This window comes from Mya arenaria, chromosome 6 (assembly GCF_026914265.1).
Source record: "Mya arenaria isolate MELC-2E11 chromosome 6, ASM2691426v1".
NCBI lineage: Eukaryota > Metazoa > Mollusca > Bivalvia > Myida > Myidae > Mya > Mya arenaria.
Window position 1 is genome coordinate 53,961,976 of NC_069127.1, and position 17,393 is coordinate 53,979,368.

General features: G+C 35.5%; 1 long non-coding RNA gene across 2 annotated transcripts in view; it reads left to right on the forward strand.

Moving 5' to 3' along the window:
- Window positions 1-1,224: 1,224 nt before the first annotated feature.
- The window catches only part of LOC128237008 (uncharacterized), a 37,079-nt gene continuing 20,910 nt past the window's right edge, over window positions 1,225-17,393 (forward strand). Inside the window, exon 1 of one of the 2 annotated variants that reach the window (XR_008261474.1) lies at window positions 1,225-1,289. This is a non-coding gene — a long non-coding RNA (uncharacterized LOC128237008). Of the gene's footprint in view, window positions 1,290-1,313; window positions 1,480-17,393 lie in introns of those variants that run through there. The other variant, XR_008261475.1, reaches the window with a different exon arrangement.

The window sequence follows — 17,393 nt, forward strand, 5'->3', positions numbered from 1 at the left end:
GTATAAAGTTGACTCCATTTACAAGTGTAAGAAGAGTTCCGATTGGTTTAATCAGATTTACATAAGTTTTAAGCCAGAACAATAACGATATCTTAGAAAAAAAACTTATGAACAATTTGGTTGTCTGAAATAATGAAAAGTGTATGATCTTGTGCAAAACACTAACGTTTTTGCCATATAAAAATAAGGGGTAACACAAAAGTAAACGTTTTTATGCAAAATATAATTCAGTTTAAAAAAAAGATATCAAGAAAACACTTGGTCACTGACCTAATCGACATAGATATATATTCAACACAATGCATCACCTGCTTCTTGACATGTCCTTTTTTACTTTCACAATTACTCGTACACTTTTACTTTAATTCATACCCTGTTACTTGTGTATTCTTTGTTATTTACTCAAATGCATACCTCATTACAATTTGCAATACGATTGATAATAATTTACACTATCCAATATTGTAATAACTACTATACACCTCAATACACGTAGTTTACACCAACCATTTTACATTTTAAAGCAACTTGTTAGAACGACAGAAACGAGACATTGTATACGCTTTAAGCGTTCCTCAAAATTATGTCAATACATTGCGACCAAAATTATGCGTTTTCCATGTATTGTTGCTTGAGTGTTTACTTGTACTAGCTTGATTTTGCTTAATGTTTGTAGTATTTATTTTGTCTTTTTTTAATATCTAAATAAATACTGTTTAAACCGACACAATGCATCGCCACATGTCAAAATAATACATAAGAATTTCTGAATATGTGAAATAATATAGTTTGACAATGAATGGCTGTTTAAGCAAGAACTAAGGCATGATATGTTTAATCTTACAAAAACTTAATTTATATATGTTCTTTGACTAAAAAAATCAAAATAGGTAAGCCAAATTGTGGCAGTTGTCAATGGAACATTGCTCAAACATAAAACGTTTGTAATATTCTTCCAAACGAAAAAAGAAATATACAACTACTGAGCCGATATTTCCGGTTTCTTCCAAGCAACACCAAGCAATTTGGTCCACAATCTTGTTCATTGGGTGATCGGAAAACACAGTTTTATTACGCATAAAACATTCAGTATTCATTCAGAGATTGTATTACGCACCTGTAGAGCCCGACGCGACACTATTGGTTTCCAATAAGAAGCTGTAGTTTGTTATAAAGCTGCTAGGTACTTCTTGGTAGAAGATTGGCAGAAGCAATTTGGATTAACGGGTAGTTGCGTCGTGAATAAGTGCTCTAAATTGTTCGCGATTGTTCTGATGGTACATTTTAAGGTAATGCACTCGTTTATATTTTGACGTTTAAGGTGTATTAGATATGGTGATAATTTGGGAGTGTTTATGCCAGCTTAATTCAACAGACACTGACACAAAAGTTTTCTGGTAGAAGATATGAGTAAACGTGTAGTTGCCTCGTGAATAAGTGCTCTAAACTGTTCGTGCTTATTTGGTGTTACAATTTAAGGTAATTTACTCCTTTGTATTTAATTCTCACTCTCATATGTGACGTTTAAGGTTTGCTTGATCTGGTGGACATTTGAAAGTGTCCATGTGGGTTTAATTCATCAGACACTGTAACTATATATAGTTTCTTGGTAGAATAAGAACTGGTGCTAAATAAGTGCTTAAATTGTCCGTGATTATTTGATGTTTCATTTTAAGGTAATTTACTTGTTTGCATTTCATACTAACTTTTTTACTTAACGTTTAAGACTTGTTGGATTGGACGTGTCAATGTGGGTTTTATTCATCAGACACTGTAACTATATATAGTTTATTGCTAGAACATTAGAATTAACGGATAGTCGTGTCGCAAATCAGTGCCCTAAAATTGTCCGTGATTATTTGATGTACCATTTTAAGGTATTTTTCACGTTTGCATTCTCACTTTGTATTTAAAATTTAAGGTTTGTTAGATCTGGTGGTAATTTAAGAGTATTTATTCAACTGACACCTTCACTATTAATTCTTGGTAAAAATATAAATAAACTGGTAGTCCTGACCTGAATGAGAACTCTGAATTGTTCACAATTGTTTTGATGCTACATATTAAGGTACTGGGCGGTCAAGGATTCGACTTAGGAGGGGGCCTAATTAGCCTTTAGACTTGCGCTCTTTCCTCAGAACCGAAATTTATTATAGTGTTGGCAGGGTGGTATCCTTCATATGAACCATTGTTTTCTATATTTATTCATCCTTTTCGGATGAACCAGCCGTGGTATTGATTATTTGGGACCAAGAGTGCATCTTTAAAAGACAACTATTGTTTCTCAGAACAAAATTTAAAATTAACGACCAGTCCTGCCGTGAGTCGAACACCTATACCACTAGACCACTATCACCCTCGTAATTAAGGCGTATTCTTGTCACTTGAATTGACCAATCGCCAGTGGTCAATTAAGCAATTACTTGACCAATAACAAGATTATATTTTATAAATAAATAAAAGTACATGCTTACATTACCCAATGGACTAATGGAAAACCCTCACCAGATTATCTGAACAAGTGGCAGTGATTGCTTTGGTGACTGGTCAATTGAAAAGACACCCCATATATATATATAATAGTTTTCTCAAAGGACATATCGTAGGTTGGCAGAAACAACGACGATAACCACAGTTGCTTGAACTTAGGCTTTATGTAGACTTTTGAGATTTTCTGACATTGTTAAACTACAGTTCTTCATCTTTGTTAGGCGTCTTCAGACACCTTTAATGAATCTGAATAACCAATGATACGGCATGGTTGATTGTCACTAAGATATTTACAGGTCATATGAAACCAAATTTCTGAGAGTTTATTTCCTCCAAGCAACTGTGACGTTATTTTGAGTGTTTTGATAAAGAAACTGGTAATATTAAGATGAAGAAGGTTGAAGAAAATTATAAATACAAAAATTAGCGACATGCCATGGGTGTAACCTATTTTATTTTCCAAGTCTCAATATGGTTTACATTTTCATCCATTTCCACTTTGGATTGTTTCACCTATCTCCTTGATGACCCTGATAATTTTCATTCGACATAACCCTATATATATATTTGTGCATCTATTCAAGGCGTCAGTTAATACTACAAATACGCGTTTCACCTTTCGACATTCATTAAAAATCAGGAATTTTACTTAAGATTTTCAAAACATATTCAAATATTTAACCCGCCGATAATGAAGTATAAGTAATGTTGAAGCCATTGCTGCTCTTTCTAATTACATCTTTTTAAAGCTGATATCTTTATTTATGTGCAAGGTTCATCATGATAACAGTTAAACATCCACGACTACAGAAACACTTTTGTTGCTGTAATCATTATCTTATCTTTGTTTTGTATTCTGATTCTGTGATTATATAATAAATGTATTCGTTAAAGCCTTTAAGTTCAAATGTGTCCATTTGCATTCGTTGTAATGACAATTTAAAGAATAGAGGTATTCGTTCAATTGTTTCGGAGCGTGGAAACATTAGAGCAGCTCTTTAAACCTCCCTTGTGAATTAAACGGACAATGTGCATTTTGTAACTCGGTGGATTACAAACAAACAAGTTAAACGGTCCGTGGGTCTGCTTTTTGTTTTAAAGTCATTAATACAAAAAACGCTACTGGTAAAGTTTCATTTTGAAGTACAAAATGCTGCGTTGAGTTTTTTTTTTTGCATATTGACATTATCATGATGTTACTCCCAAATAAATTTACCACAATTAATACTATTGTTTTAATATATCAAAAAGGATGAACACATGTCGAAAACAATGGTTCTTATGAAGGATATCGAGTTAAATAAAAATTAAGGTGCAGAAAAGACGGTATTTCTACCTTATGAAACGAAAGTAGATCACAGGTAAATTTTTTAGCATTCACCAATCATTTAATACTTTGGCGTTTTCAGCTATTAAATACACGGTTACAATCTTGTTATCAGTAATAGATATTTTCAATAAATGCATTATTTAGTAAGTAGTTAAAGGTTTATCAGTCAAAATTTATGTTTGTTGTAAAAGGCATGTGTATGTTTTGATTTTGAATAAGAGTGTCACTTTGAAGGGACTCGTTCTTGTTTGGACCCAAAATTATTTTTCCGTGTATATAACACTTACTTAATCATTATTTTACTCTATGACATTGAAATTGCATAAAAAATACAATTTAAGTATATAAAAAAATTTGGTTTCACACGCCAGTATAGTCAAGATTTTTTTAGGAAACCGACGTCTTAACCTCAAGGCAACAACGAGTTATACAACAGAAATGGATATTTTAACCTTATAACAATACATTGATAACATCACGTGATAATGTCAATCAACCAAACACGCAACAGCGAAACCGCTGAAAGAGTCGCGGTCGTCAGAGTCTTAGTTTTAACACTATTAATGATTTGACAAACTTTATTTCGTAATATAAAAGTGCATTTTACAAACCCTGAGCAAGTCCCTTTAATCAAGAAACAGACTAATAAATTTGCTAAATAATCATCGTACACTTTTGTGATATCATTCGGCTCATCATGGTATAAATGTTCGTGCATCTGGTTTTTTACAAGACCATCTCTGGGGTCATGCTTCTCTTCAATTAAAATACCGTTTACGATGAAAATATTTTTGCTTTTTCAAATGCGTGAGAGCTAGTGGTTTATCATTGGTTTTAAATCGATGTCACGAAAGAGAACTGTTAAGAATTGTAGTGAAGTCTCAGTGGTCCAAGTTTCGAAAAGTTAGAATAATTATTTTCAAATTATATATACTGAGTTTCTATCTATATTTGGTTTAAAAATGTTGTTGTTTTTGTTTCACCATTTAAAAGACGTCAAATGCCATTATCATAATTGGGTAGAGGCATTTTGCGTGTTTAGCTTTTGGTCTGAAACTTTCCGTCGAATTTTAATAGGGAACACGTACATGAAGGATAACACTTTTGGTTGGAAATTGTTCTTTGGCTGTTATTTGGTAACAGTTATTTGGAGGGTTACACTTCTGGCCCGAAACTGTTCTTTGGCTGTTATTTGGGTAAAGGTACTTGAAGGGTTACACTTTTGGCCCGAAAGTGTTCTTTGGCTGTTATTTGGATAAAGGTATTTGGAGGGTTCCACTTCTGGCCCGAAAGTGTTCTTTGGCTGTTATTTGGGTAAAGGTATTTGGAGGGTTACACTTTTGGCCCGAAAGTGTTCTTTGGCTGTTATTTGGGTAAAGGTATTTGGAGGGTTACAATTCTGGTCAGAAACTGTTCTTTGGCTGTTATTAGGGTAAAGGTATTTGGAAGTTACAATTCTGGTCAGAAACTGTTCTTTGGCTGTTATTTGGGTAAAGGTATTTGGAAGTTACAATTCTGGTCAGAAACTGTTCTTTGGCTGTTATTAGGGTAAAGGTATTTGGAAGTTACAATTCTGGTCAGAAACTGTTCTTTGACTGTTATTTGGGTAAAGGTATTTGGAGGGTTACATTTCTGGCCCGAAACTGTTCTTTGGCTGTTATTCGGGTAAAGGTATTTGGAGGGTTACAATTCTGGTCAGAAACTGTTCTTTGGCTGTTATTAGGGTAAAGGTATTTGGAAGTTACAATTCTGGCCCGAAACTGTTCTTTGGCTGTTATTCGGGTAAAGGTATTTGGAGGGTTACACTTCTGGTCAGAAACTGTTCTTTGGCTGTTATTAGGGTAAAGGTATTTGGAAGTTACAATTCTGGTCAGAAACTGTTCTTTGGCTGTTATTTGGGTAAAGGTACTTGAAGGGTTACAATTCTGGTCAGAAACTGTTCTTTGGCTGTTATTTGGGTAAAGGTATTTGGAGGGTTACATCATCTGGTCAGAAACTGTTCTTTGGCTGTTATTTGGGTAAAGGTATTTGGAAGTTACAATTCTGGTCAGAAACTGTTCTTTGGCTGTTATTCGGGTAAAGGTACTTGAATGGTTACAATTCTGGTCAGAAACTGTTCTTTGGCTGTTATTTGGGTAAAGGTATTTGGAGGGTTACATCATCTGGTCAGAAACTGTTCTTTGGCTGTTATTTGGGTAAAGGTATTTGGAAGTTAAAATTCTGGTCAGAAACTGTTCTTTGGCTGTTATTTGGGTAAAGGTATTTGAAGGGTTACACTTCTGGTCAGAAACTGTTCTTTGGCTGTTATTAGGGTAAAGGTATTTGGAGGGTTACAATTCTGGTCAGAAACTGTTCTTTGGCTGTTATTTGGGTAAAGGTATTTGGAAGTTACAATTCTGGTCAGAAACTGTTCTTTGGCTGTTATTTGGGTAAAGGTATTTGGAAGTTACAATTCTGGTCAGAAACTGTTCTTTGGCTGTTATTTGGGTAAAGGTATTTGGAGGGTTACAATTCTGGTCAGAAACTGTTCTTTGGCTGTTATTTGGGTAAAGGTATTTGGAAGTTACAATTCTGGTCAGAAACTGTTCTTTGGCTGTTATTCGGGTAAAGGTATTTGGAAGTTACAATTCTGGTCAGAAACTGTTCTTTGGCTGTTATTTGGGTAAAGGTATTTGGAAGTTACAATTCTGGTCAGAAACTGTTCTTTGGCTGTTATTTGGGTAAAGGTATTTGGAAGTTACAATTCTGGTCAGAAACTGTTCTTTGGCTGTTATTTGGGTAAAGGTATTTGGAAGTTACAATTCTGGTCAGAAACTGTTCTTTGGCTGTTATTTGGGTAAAGGTATTTGGAAGTTACAATTCTGGTCAGAAACTGTTCTTTGGCTGTTATTAGGGTAAAGGTATTTGGAAGTTACAATTCTGGTCAGAAACTGTTCTTTGGCTGTTATTTGGGTAAAGGTATTTGGAAGTTACAATTCTGGTCAGAAACTGTTCTTTGGCTGTTATTCGGGTAAAGGTATTTGGAAGTTACAATTCTGGTCAGAAACTGTTCTTTGGCTGTTATTTGGGTAAAGGTATTTGGAGGGTTACATTTCTGGCCCGAAACTGTTCTTTGGCTGTTATTCGGGTAAAGATTTTTGAAGGGTTACACTTCTGGTCAGAAACTGTTCTTTGGCTGTTATTCGGGTAAAGGTATTTGAAGGGTTACACTTCTGGTCAGAAACTCTTCTTTGGCTGTTATTTGGGTAAAGGTATTTGGAGTGTTACACTTCTGGTCAGAAACTCTTCTTTGGCTGTTATTTGGTAACAGTTATTTGGAGGGTTACACTTTTTTCAGAAAATGTTATTCGACTGTTATTTAGGTACAGTGATTCTGAAGGTTGCAGATACTGCCATTCGCCTTTAATTGGGTATCGATAGTTTGAGGGGAACGCTTTTGGTTCGAAAATGTCATCCGACCGTTATTTGGAAAGAGTTTTTTTGATGGTTATGCTTTTGGTCAGAAACTGTCGGTCGACTTTGCAATGCGTACAGGTATTTGGGGGTTACGATTTCGGTTAGAAACTGTCATCCGGCTGTTAATTGGGTAGATGCTTTTCGACGCTTTTGGTAAAAAAAACTCTCCTTCGACTATGAATTGTGTATAGTTTTTTAGAGTTATGCTTCTGGTCAGAAAGTTCTTGGTTGCTGTCGTGTCTATATGTGTACGAAATAAATTTTGATCTATGAAATACAATTGTCCGTTTAGCGTATTGGTGAGCGCACTCGTTTTTCACAAAAGCTCTCCGACTTCAATTCCCGACCTTGACTTATGTTAGTTTGGTTGGCAAGTTTCCCTCACAACACAACACCACACTTTCGCGCAACATCGTGCCAACGACAGTGACCTTGTTTTGAATTAATACAACTTTTAACATTGACTGCAGTTTAATTAGCGTGTTAATTTCATTTTTATTTTGCACGTTATTTCGGAATTGTTTGATATCTATAATCATTGTTCAGTTACGTTTTTATGCATTCAAGGACACGCATAATGGATTAAAGACAATTATATTTTCACAAAACCATTCCATGAATAGCAGAGGACGTCTTTGCAATTTTCTCTCAAATTTCTCTTTCGAAATGCTACAATGATTAATTTGAAATTTAATATTACACATTTCTATAAAAAAAATGTTGACCTATATTTACCAATTGAAAATACGCAAATGTCATTCACATTATCCAGTAGGGGTGTTGCCCAAGAATTAGGGGCTAGAGGGGTCCATTTTTTGTAGAAACCGAAAGATGTATGGTTAAAATGTTGCAAGGAAGGTTTGGGATGCTGTGTTCTAATCGATGTCTTGACAATGTACTTCCGTTCTTAACGATGTGATTTCATTGCGCTTACGTTCTAGAACCGATCCCCGAAAATCGCTAAAAATTCTGCTCCGGTATAGCTCCGGCGACCCAAATTGACAAGGTCTGACGGGCTCTTAACCTATTCTGCCTTTACCGTCGTGTTTCTTGTTTCTTTTTTGTATGACCTTGATACTTACGCCTTTAAACATGATCTTGTTTAAAGCTGCACTCTCTAAGATTTACCGTTTTGACAACTTTTTTATGTTGGAATGAGCCAAATTTTACGTAAATATCTGCAAATCAGTGATATAAGACTGCTTACAAAAGATCAGATCGCAGAATTTCATATTGCCGTTCGAAAATTAATAAATGTTTTGTGGATAAAAGCGTTACTAACGGTTTAAGTATATTGCTTAAAATATCAATTTTTGAACTTAAATACTAAAATCTGCGATCTGATTTTTTGTCAGCTGTCTTATACCACTGGTTTCAATGCACTTTCGCATAAATTGGCTCTTTCCAAGACTAAAAAAAAGTTTGACGTTCAATCAGTGAGAGTGCAGCTTTAAAGTATAGGCTTTTGCGCTTTATCCCTGAAATTTGTATTGTTGTATCGGTTTAAAAACACGAGTTTTGTTGGCAGATATCAGAACATTCAACCTTAAGGTGCACTTGACTTACTTTAAAAGGAATCAAAGTTTGTCCAGAAGTTTTGCCGAGTCAAAAGGCTGAGGAATAAATTTATCGACTTTTCGCGCTTGCGGATTGACATTCGTGGCGTTTTCTATCATTCGCCCGACGCGAAAAGGTGCAAACGCGACGAAATATAAATAAGCAGGCGTTTCACCATATCACACCTTCAAGGAGGCGACGATACATACCTAGTGCCTCTTTGTCGTTGTTCGCGTTTTCGAGCGCCATCTTACGTATTTTTTCCCCTTTATCACGTTCTCGCCTCATCGCCCCGACTCCCGAACAACACCAAAAGAAAATGAAATTGTTCGCGTTTTCGCGCGACAACGTGGCTATTCATCGCTCTATCACGTTCTCGCCCCGACACCCGAACTACACCAGACCTCAATATCACGAAAACACTTAAGTCGAATCTCAAACTCAGGCTCAACTCATTTTATCACATAGCATTAAAATTTATTAAAAATCATATATGTTTTTTTACAGTTTTAAAAGCGCATTCTATCATAGAATATGCTGATTAAAGCCTTTGGTCGAATTCCAAGGTAAATATATTATACAGCCAAAAATGAGTACAATTATGTATTCCTTATAAAATACTCAAGTATATTTTTTGCTCTAGATTTAGTTTTTTTTTTTAAATATTGACAACATTTTTTATCAACACATTCTATGAGAAAATACGTTTTCAAAAAGTGTAAAACATGCAAGATTTTAAAGATTATTATGCTTTTATATGGTGAAATGAGTTGAGACTGAGTTTGAGATTTGACTTGAGTATTTTCGTGATATTAGCGAGAATGAAGGGCACTACCCTTATCTAATCTCGCATACAGTCCTGTACAGCTTATTTACAATTGAAAAGTCGGTGTGGATCCTGGAATTGACGCAAGAGGGGGCGTAACTTATGGGGCACAATCTTTTGACATTTCGCCGTGTTGGCAGGGGGTATGGGTATACTCCCCCGCGATTTTTTTTTAAATTTCTTGTCCGAAATGGTGCATTTTTAGCATATTTAATACCTTTTTTCTCCGATGTTGAAATAGATAGTAAACTTTGAAGTGTCTTCAATATTTTATACATTATTTATATTTGTTTTCCTTAATAAAATAAGTTGCTTTTTAGTGTAATAATTCTTTTTCGTACTCTTTAACACATTTACAAATTTAACCATACAGGAAAGTTAAGCACAGCGTTGTAAAGTAACAGTTTGGGCCGCAGAAATACTACTGTCAGATATGGATTTACTGTTGGCCCTCGATTGTACAATCTGACTGATGTACATGATGTTCCTTGCTTGATGTAAGAGCGTATATTGAGGCTGTTAATTTTAATTAGATTGTCCGATGGTACTAGTATTTGTAAATACAATGCTAATGAAATGTGCCGATAATGTTGTAAAGACTATTACGACGGATACTTCAGGTTAATTATACGTTGTATTGTACTGAGATTTTATCACAGGTATACATGCAATCGTAACAACACGGCCATCTCCGGCAAGCTTCGAGATAGACCTCGTAAATAGTAGTAAGGATATACGAAAGTGCGATGCGGCTACCGGCGATTAACACCGTTTTCAATCCGCGTAAAGAAGGCCCATTGTAACAACAAGGAAATGGATTGTGTTAAATTAAATGTGCTTGTTTAAGAGAAAATATTTATTGTAACCTCAAACAATGTTCGTTTTATGAATATTTAAATGTTTCCTTATACATGAAGCACTCTGTTTCCTCTAGAAAAATCATGAGCACACAGAAAATGTACTTGACAGTAATTGAAATGATCATACGGTTCATGGCATGCATGAATCATTACATCGGATTAAATGCATGCATGGACTAAATGTCAGCATTTTCTCAACAGCCATACGATAACCCTATGAAATGTAAGTTTTAAGTAATACTTTGCTTGTGTAATTTTTCACACCATGCTTTGCCATTCTAACAACATTACTATTCTGTAAAATCATTGATTGCATTGTGCAGAGTTTTGTGGGTTGTGGGTGGGTGTGAGCTTGGCACCCAGTCAGTTTTACCAGCTGATAGCTATACATGCCTTTACTTCAGTATTATTGGGTTTGGGCTGCAAAGTGAATGTTTTTGTCCAAACAGTTCTGTGTCCAGTGTGGGGTTGGGGTGGGGCGGTGACTAGCCACCCAGTAAGCTCAATTGGTAGTACCATACAACGGTCATGTGGCTATGCACCAGTCAATTGTAACCACGCCCCCCTCCCCGGTCCGGGGAATAGCGGGGACTTTGACTCTCAGTACAGCCAACCCCGGCTAAAATCCCTGCCATGCGCGCGAAGGCAAAACCACCGCATTCACCCAGCACTGCAGGGCCATCTGATAGGTAAAAACACGGCCCATTTCCTCGTTTAACCCCAGTATAGCCCCTGACCTGGGGTCGGGGGGGGGGGTACAACTGACTGGTGCACTAAGTTGACAGAACTTGTCTTCAAATAGTATTTGTTCACGGCAGGTCATGCTTCATTTTACCTCCTAGGCTTTGGAGAAACCCAATCATTAAAAGTTTCTTTACACATTCTATTTGTCTTAATCAATAATTATATGTCTCAATATCTTTGAGTAAATTGTCATTTTTTATTAAAAACAACAACACCAAAACAGTAACTGATAAGATACTCAGTTGATTTTTTTGAACAAATATTTAGCCTTGTTACTAAGCTTTTCAGCAATGTTTCCAGACCTTTTTTCATTAATACTTAATCTATTTGGAATAATTAGCCTTTAGATCACTCTTCACACAATGACTCTTAAATGTCCAACTCCATAAAATGCAAACAAAAATAATTACAATTTTGATCAACATGTCCCTTAATTTTATTTTTAATATTAGTCAAGCAATAACAGAGCCATCTGTATGCAATTCAATGTAAAATTAATGATAATTTAGTTTTTGCTCCCATTTTTACTTTCATTTCTGTGCCAAGCCCTTTTAAGTGCATTGCGTATTTTGGGAGACAATCTTTCTGGCACTCTGCAAGAGGGATGCGATGAACCTATCTTACATGAGCGTCCATGATAGATGCCTTTTTCCAACCTCAGTTAGTCAAATTAAAGTAAAAAAGGCCTCATCACCCATCTTGCAACCTATTTACAAGGTATATCTCGAAGCTTGCCGGAGATTCTACTTGATACAGGAAGTGTCGACAACAACGGTTATTGTTAACAATGCATATAACATTCAAAATTAGATACCCTCGATATGAATTATTACCTTATTGTTTCGTATTATATGTTTACATGCATAAACCAGTGTGTCAGTCTGGCTTGTACCTTTTACCTTTTAACAGGAACTTCCTTAAAATTTACGCTACTGGGCCAGTATTCAATATTGATCTTATCCTTATCGATTTCGATTTCTACAATATGGGTAGCATTTATGACCAACGGGAACTTCCTTAAAATTTACGCTACTGGGCCAGTATTCAATATTGATCTTATCCTTATCGATTTCGATTTCTACAATTTGGGTAGCATTTATGACCAAATATACTTTTCCCTACAATATAGCATTTGCATAATTACATGTTGTCATAACAGTGTGATATAGGTTTTATTTGCGTTATTCAGCTGTTTTGTCATTCCTGCAAGAACAGAGTGCCAACGCCAAATGCATTGCCTGGATTTATTTAAATATTGATGCTGCAAGCAAGCTCTTTTATTGTTTTCAGTGTTATTACTGGCATATGATGGACATGGTGTAATAAAGCTAAGAATTCCATATAAATATCGAGTGACAAACCAATCTCCTAAGCATGAATTTTGCTAGTTTTATTCAGTGTTCATACACTATTTACTTAACAACAATTGTGGAGAAATCGGTCTTGTGCTGTGGTGGTGACTAACTCAGTGTGTGTATACCACGTGATAAATGACGTCATATACGCTACGTCAGAAGGCAATATTTTGCTTAAAATGAAGACTTAAATCAAAGATAACTTTTCTTTTACTACACCATTTTAAATAAAATAAAGGGCAGTCCATGCCGCTTACAGAGCCCCGCCTTCGTTTTATTACCGAAGCTTGATAAGGTAAATAGTTTAATCAAACACTTCGACAAACCTGTTTCCAAAATAATATTTTGACAGTGCTCCGTCAGACGGCCGTATTGTGAAAAGGTTTGTCGAAGTGTTTGAAGAAACTAAACTCTCAATCAAACTCTGGTAAAAGAACGAAGGCGAACCTCCTTAAGAGGCGTAAACTGCGCTATGTTTCATCGCAAATGGTGAAGAAATAGTGAAGTAATTCTTGTTTTAAGTCTTCTTTCGAGGCAAAATATTGCCTTCCGACGTAGCATTTATGACGTAATTTATCACGTAGTATACACACACTGTAACTGGGGATCCGACATTGTTAACCGTTTTATTATCTCAGACCATTGGCTACCGTCCAAATTGATAGGTTGAATGGCTGAAGGATTTGTGGTTTCAAAAACAGGCTGAACATGCTGGAGTGTTTGTCCACGTACACCTGATAGTAATTTTACCGAATATACAGTGGTTATGTTCAACTAATTTTCTTTTTCTTATAAGAAACGAAACTTTTTTCTAACGTTGTTTAATGTTAAGTACACGTGGGTCGTGTTGGGGGTCGTTTATCACTATAAATCAGTGTTATATTGCATGAAATTGGTCAATTGACTTTATGATATAAAATGAAATTTATAAAGTGGTGTCTGACCTTTCCGTCGGAAAATAACCGAGGCGTTCCGATTGCATCGTTTATTGTTTGGCTTTTGGGCCTGTCTCTGTACATTTAATTGTCTTAAAAGTGAACTACAGTAATACTGTCATTACCTTTTCATATTATACCTTAATACCGATGACATTCTTGTTATTGTTATACACACTTTTACAATATTTATATCAAACTTAGGATTGATTTATTAATAGAACTTATGTTATAATTGACACATGCCATGCATTATTTCTATACATATTGTTGTGACGATGAGCGTTTATGCTTAAGTCGAATAAAATTTATGTTCTGTTCTGTTCTGTTCTGTTCAGTAATACTGTAGCTTAATAAGTGGTAGATACTTGGTGTATTTGAATCGAAGGTAAAGCGGCAGGTGTATTGTATAGCTGTTCTTGTGATTTATTTTAAACTACAGCTGTTATTTCCAAGTATTGATTTTTTATTTACATAATTAAACAGCTGTAGCTATAATTAATGGGTCACTGTGGTCATTTTGCACCAGTTAACCCCTTTGGTACGTTATAAGTTTAGAAACTTGCAAATAGTATTTTTAGACATAAGTTTAGAAGCTTGCATATAGTATCAAGTGCAGACGATCACAAGAACAAAACACCATGCGAAGCCCTATATTGTAAACCAAACCTGGAACATAACTTTTCATAACACCCTGCAACGTTATTTAAGATGGAACGCGACTATGAACGAATTTTCGAGTTACTGTCTAAATATTGGTATACCCTTTTCTTGATATCAGGCGATTTGTAATAAAACATTGGATACATGTATTTTAAAAAATCAAAAATTAAACGAGCAGTTTTTTCAAGAATTAAAGAAAAGCGCACCTTTTTCACCGAAACACGACGCCGTTTTTTTCCGCGAAAAATGACGTTATAGACGGATTTTAAATAAATAACGTAAAAAAAGAAAGAAAAATATATGTGCGTGAGCGTTTTCACAAAACGCACTTGAGGTTGAAATTTCATAGCGGTAAACAAAGAATTGATGAAAATATCGGTGATTGTAGCTGGAACGCAAAAATATGACAGACGTCTCAAAATTGACGGCAGTTGCATAATTTGAACACTCGTAGATCCAAAACTGTTCCGAATATTGAAAAAGTGAAAACAGTCCCTAACTCGAAAATTCGTTCATAGTTGCGTTCCACCATAAGGTAGCCACGGCTTGAACGTATTTTTAACAACACCATATGACGTTTTTTATTGGAGCCCCCTGGAGGGAACGACCTTTATGAAACGCCTTTTTTCCTGGTTGACCTTGGAGGCCGAGTTATTGATAAAGGCTAGATTTTAAGCAGAAGTTAATGAATTTCTATAGTGCATAATGCATCATATTTCATCCTATCCTAATTCGTTTTTCATTAATTTCCAACGAATTTGTTAACTTTGTAAACTAATTCGAGGCGCCCTCTGATGTTTTGCATCAATGGTCTTTCTTGTTACACCTTGTGACGCCCTTAAAGTTCACCAACGGCTTTCACTCAACTTCTCATATAACTCTAATCTATATTTTCTAATTAGGTTTGTGATTAATAATAAGGTTGAGGAAACCGTATTGAGCTGTATATTACTCGTTTAAGTAACTTAAATTAAAAGCGCCGATGCTGCGTCCAAAAAAGTACAATTACGTGCGGTTTGAGGTCTTTTCTTGGCTAATCCAACGGAGAGCTTGATCGATGATTCAATTTAAGAACTTGACGTCAGTGTTGAGCATACTTTCTTATGTGCTGATTTGTCCTTCAATTCGATTTTCTATTTAAAGGTGAAACATTTGTTACGGATTATCGCCTTAAGTTGTCACATTCTAAATGACTTTTTATCGGTTCTAAAAGTTGAAGCTTAGTGCACTAAGGTCATGTTCAAGAATAAAAGTGAACGAATATCCATGAAATGTAAATAGAGTATACGGATATCATAGAGATCATGAGTTATTTCCTATGAACATGAGTTATTCCCTATAAACATGAGTTATTCCCTATGAACATGAGTGATTCCCTATGATCATGACTGATTCCCTATGCACATGAGTTATTTCCTATGATCATAAGTCATTCCCTATGAACATGAGTGATTCCCTATGCACATGAGTTATTCCCTATGAACATGAGTGATTCCCTATGAACATGAGTGATTCCCTATGATCATGAGTAATTCCCTATGAACATGAGCCATTCCCTATGCACATGAGTTATTTCCTATGATCATGAGTCATTCCCTATGAACATGAGTGATTCCCTATGCACATGAGTTATTCCCTATGCACATGAGTGATTCCCTATGAACATGAGTGATTCCCTATGATCATGAGTTATTCCCTATGAACATGAGTGATTCCCTATGAACATGAGTCATTCCCTATGCACATGAGTAATTCCCTATGCACATGAGTGATTCCCTATGGTCATGAGTAATTCCCTATGCACATGCGTTATTCCCTATGCACATGAGTGATTCCCTATGAACATGAGTGATTCCCTATGAACATGAGCGATTCCCTATGATCATGAGTTATTCCCTATGAACATGAGTGATTCCCTATGAACATGAGTTATTCCCTATGAACATGAGTGATTCCCTACGAACATGAGTCATTCCCTATGCACATGAGTAATTCCCTATGCACATGAGTGATTCCCTATGAACATGAGTGATTTCCTATGCACATGAGTTATTCCCTATGCACATGAGTTATTCCCTATGAACATGAGTGATTCCCTATGAACATGAGTGATTCCCTATGATCATGAGTTATTCCCTATGAACATGAGTGATTCCCTATGAACATGAGTCATTCCCTATGCACATGAGTGATTCCCTATGCACATGAGTGATTCCCTATGATCATGAGTAATTCCCTATATACATGATTTATTTCCTATGAACATGAGTTATTCCCTGTGCACATGAGTTATTCCCTATGAACATGAGTTATTCCCCATGCACATGAGTTATTCCCTATGAACATGAGTTATTCCCCATGCACATGAGTGATTCCCTATGAACATGAGTGATTTCCCATAGACATGATTTATTCCCAATGAACATGTGTTTTTCTCTATTTACATGATTTATTCCCTATGAACACGAGTTTTTACCTATGAACACGAGTTATTCCCTATGAACATAAGTTATTTCCTATGGACACGAGTTATGACACGAGTTATTTCCTAAAACGTTTTACATGTATGTGCTTTTAGATTGTTATACAGTTAGTCATTAAAGGGTTTATCATGGGCATTTCCAGTTTTGGTTTGGAACTGCTTGATATTTCTTCTAAATGGATTTGGAATGAAGCTGGCTTTTTGGAGTATCGAAAAAGCTTGTTCTTTAAAGTTCGGAGGGAAATTCAATCACGATATTTTAAGATTTTTTTTTATTTAAGCTAGTTGGGTAATTTTAGGCTTAGTGTTTGAAATAATATTTTGTCCAAAGGGATGGCAATTTTTTTTTAATCTGCTGTACAGTTTTTTATTATAAATCAGCAGTCAGACCGAATTAATTTATGAGGTGAATCGGTAGATTTAAACACAGGCTGGGTAAATAGACGAAACTCTCGACAATAAGTTAAAGGGTAATTCGAACGCATTTACCAAAATAAAAACTTATTTTATTTATTGATGCAAATAATTGCACACTTGAAAGCCGCACTCTCACAATTTGACATTTTTGACAACTTCTTTTTTTTTTTACTTGAAATTATCCCATTTTTTGTTTAAATGTCTGGAAACCAGTGATATAAGGCTGCTGACACAAGATCAAATCGCAGTTTATATATTTACGTTCAAAAATGTTTTAT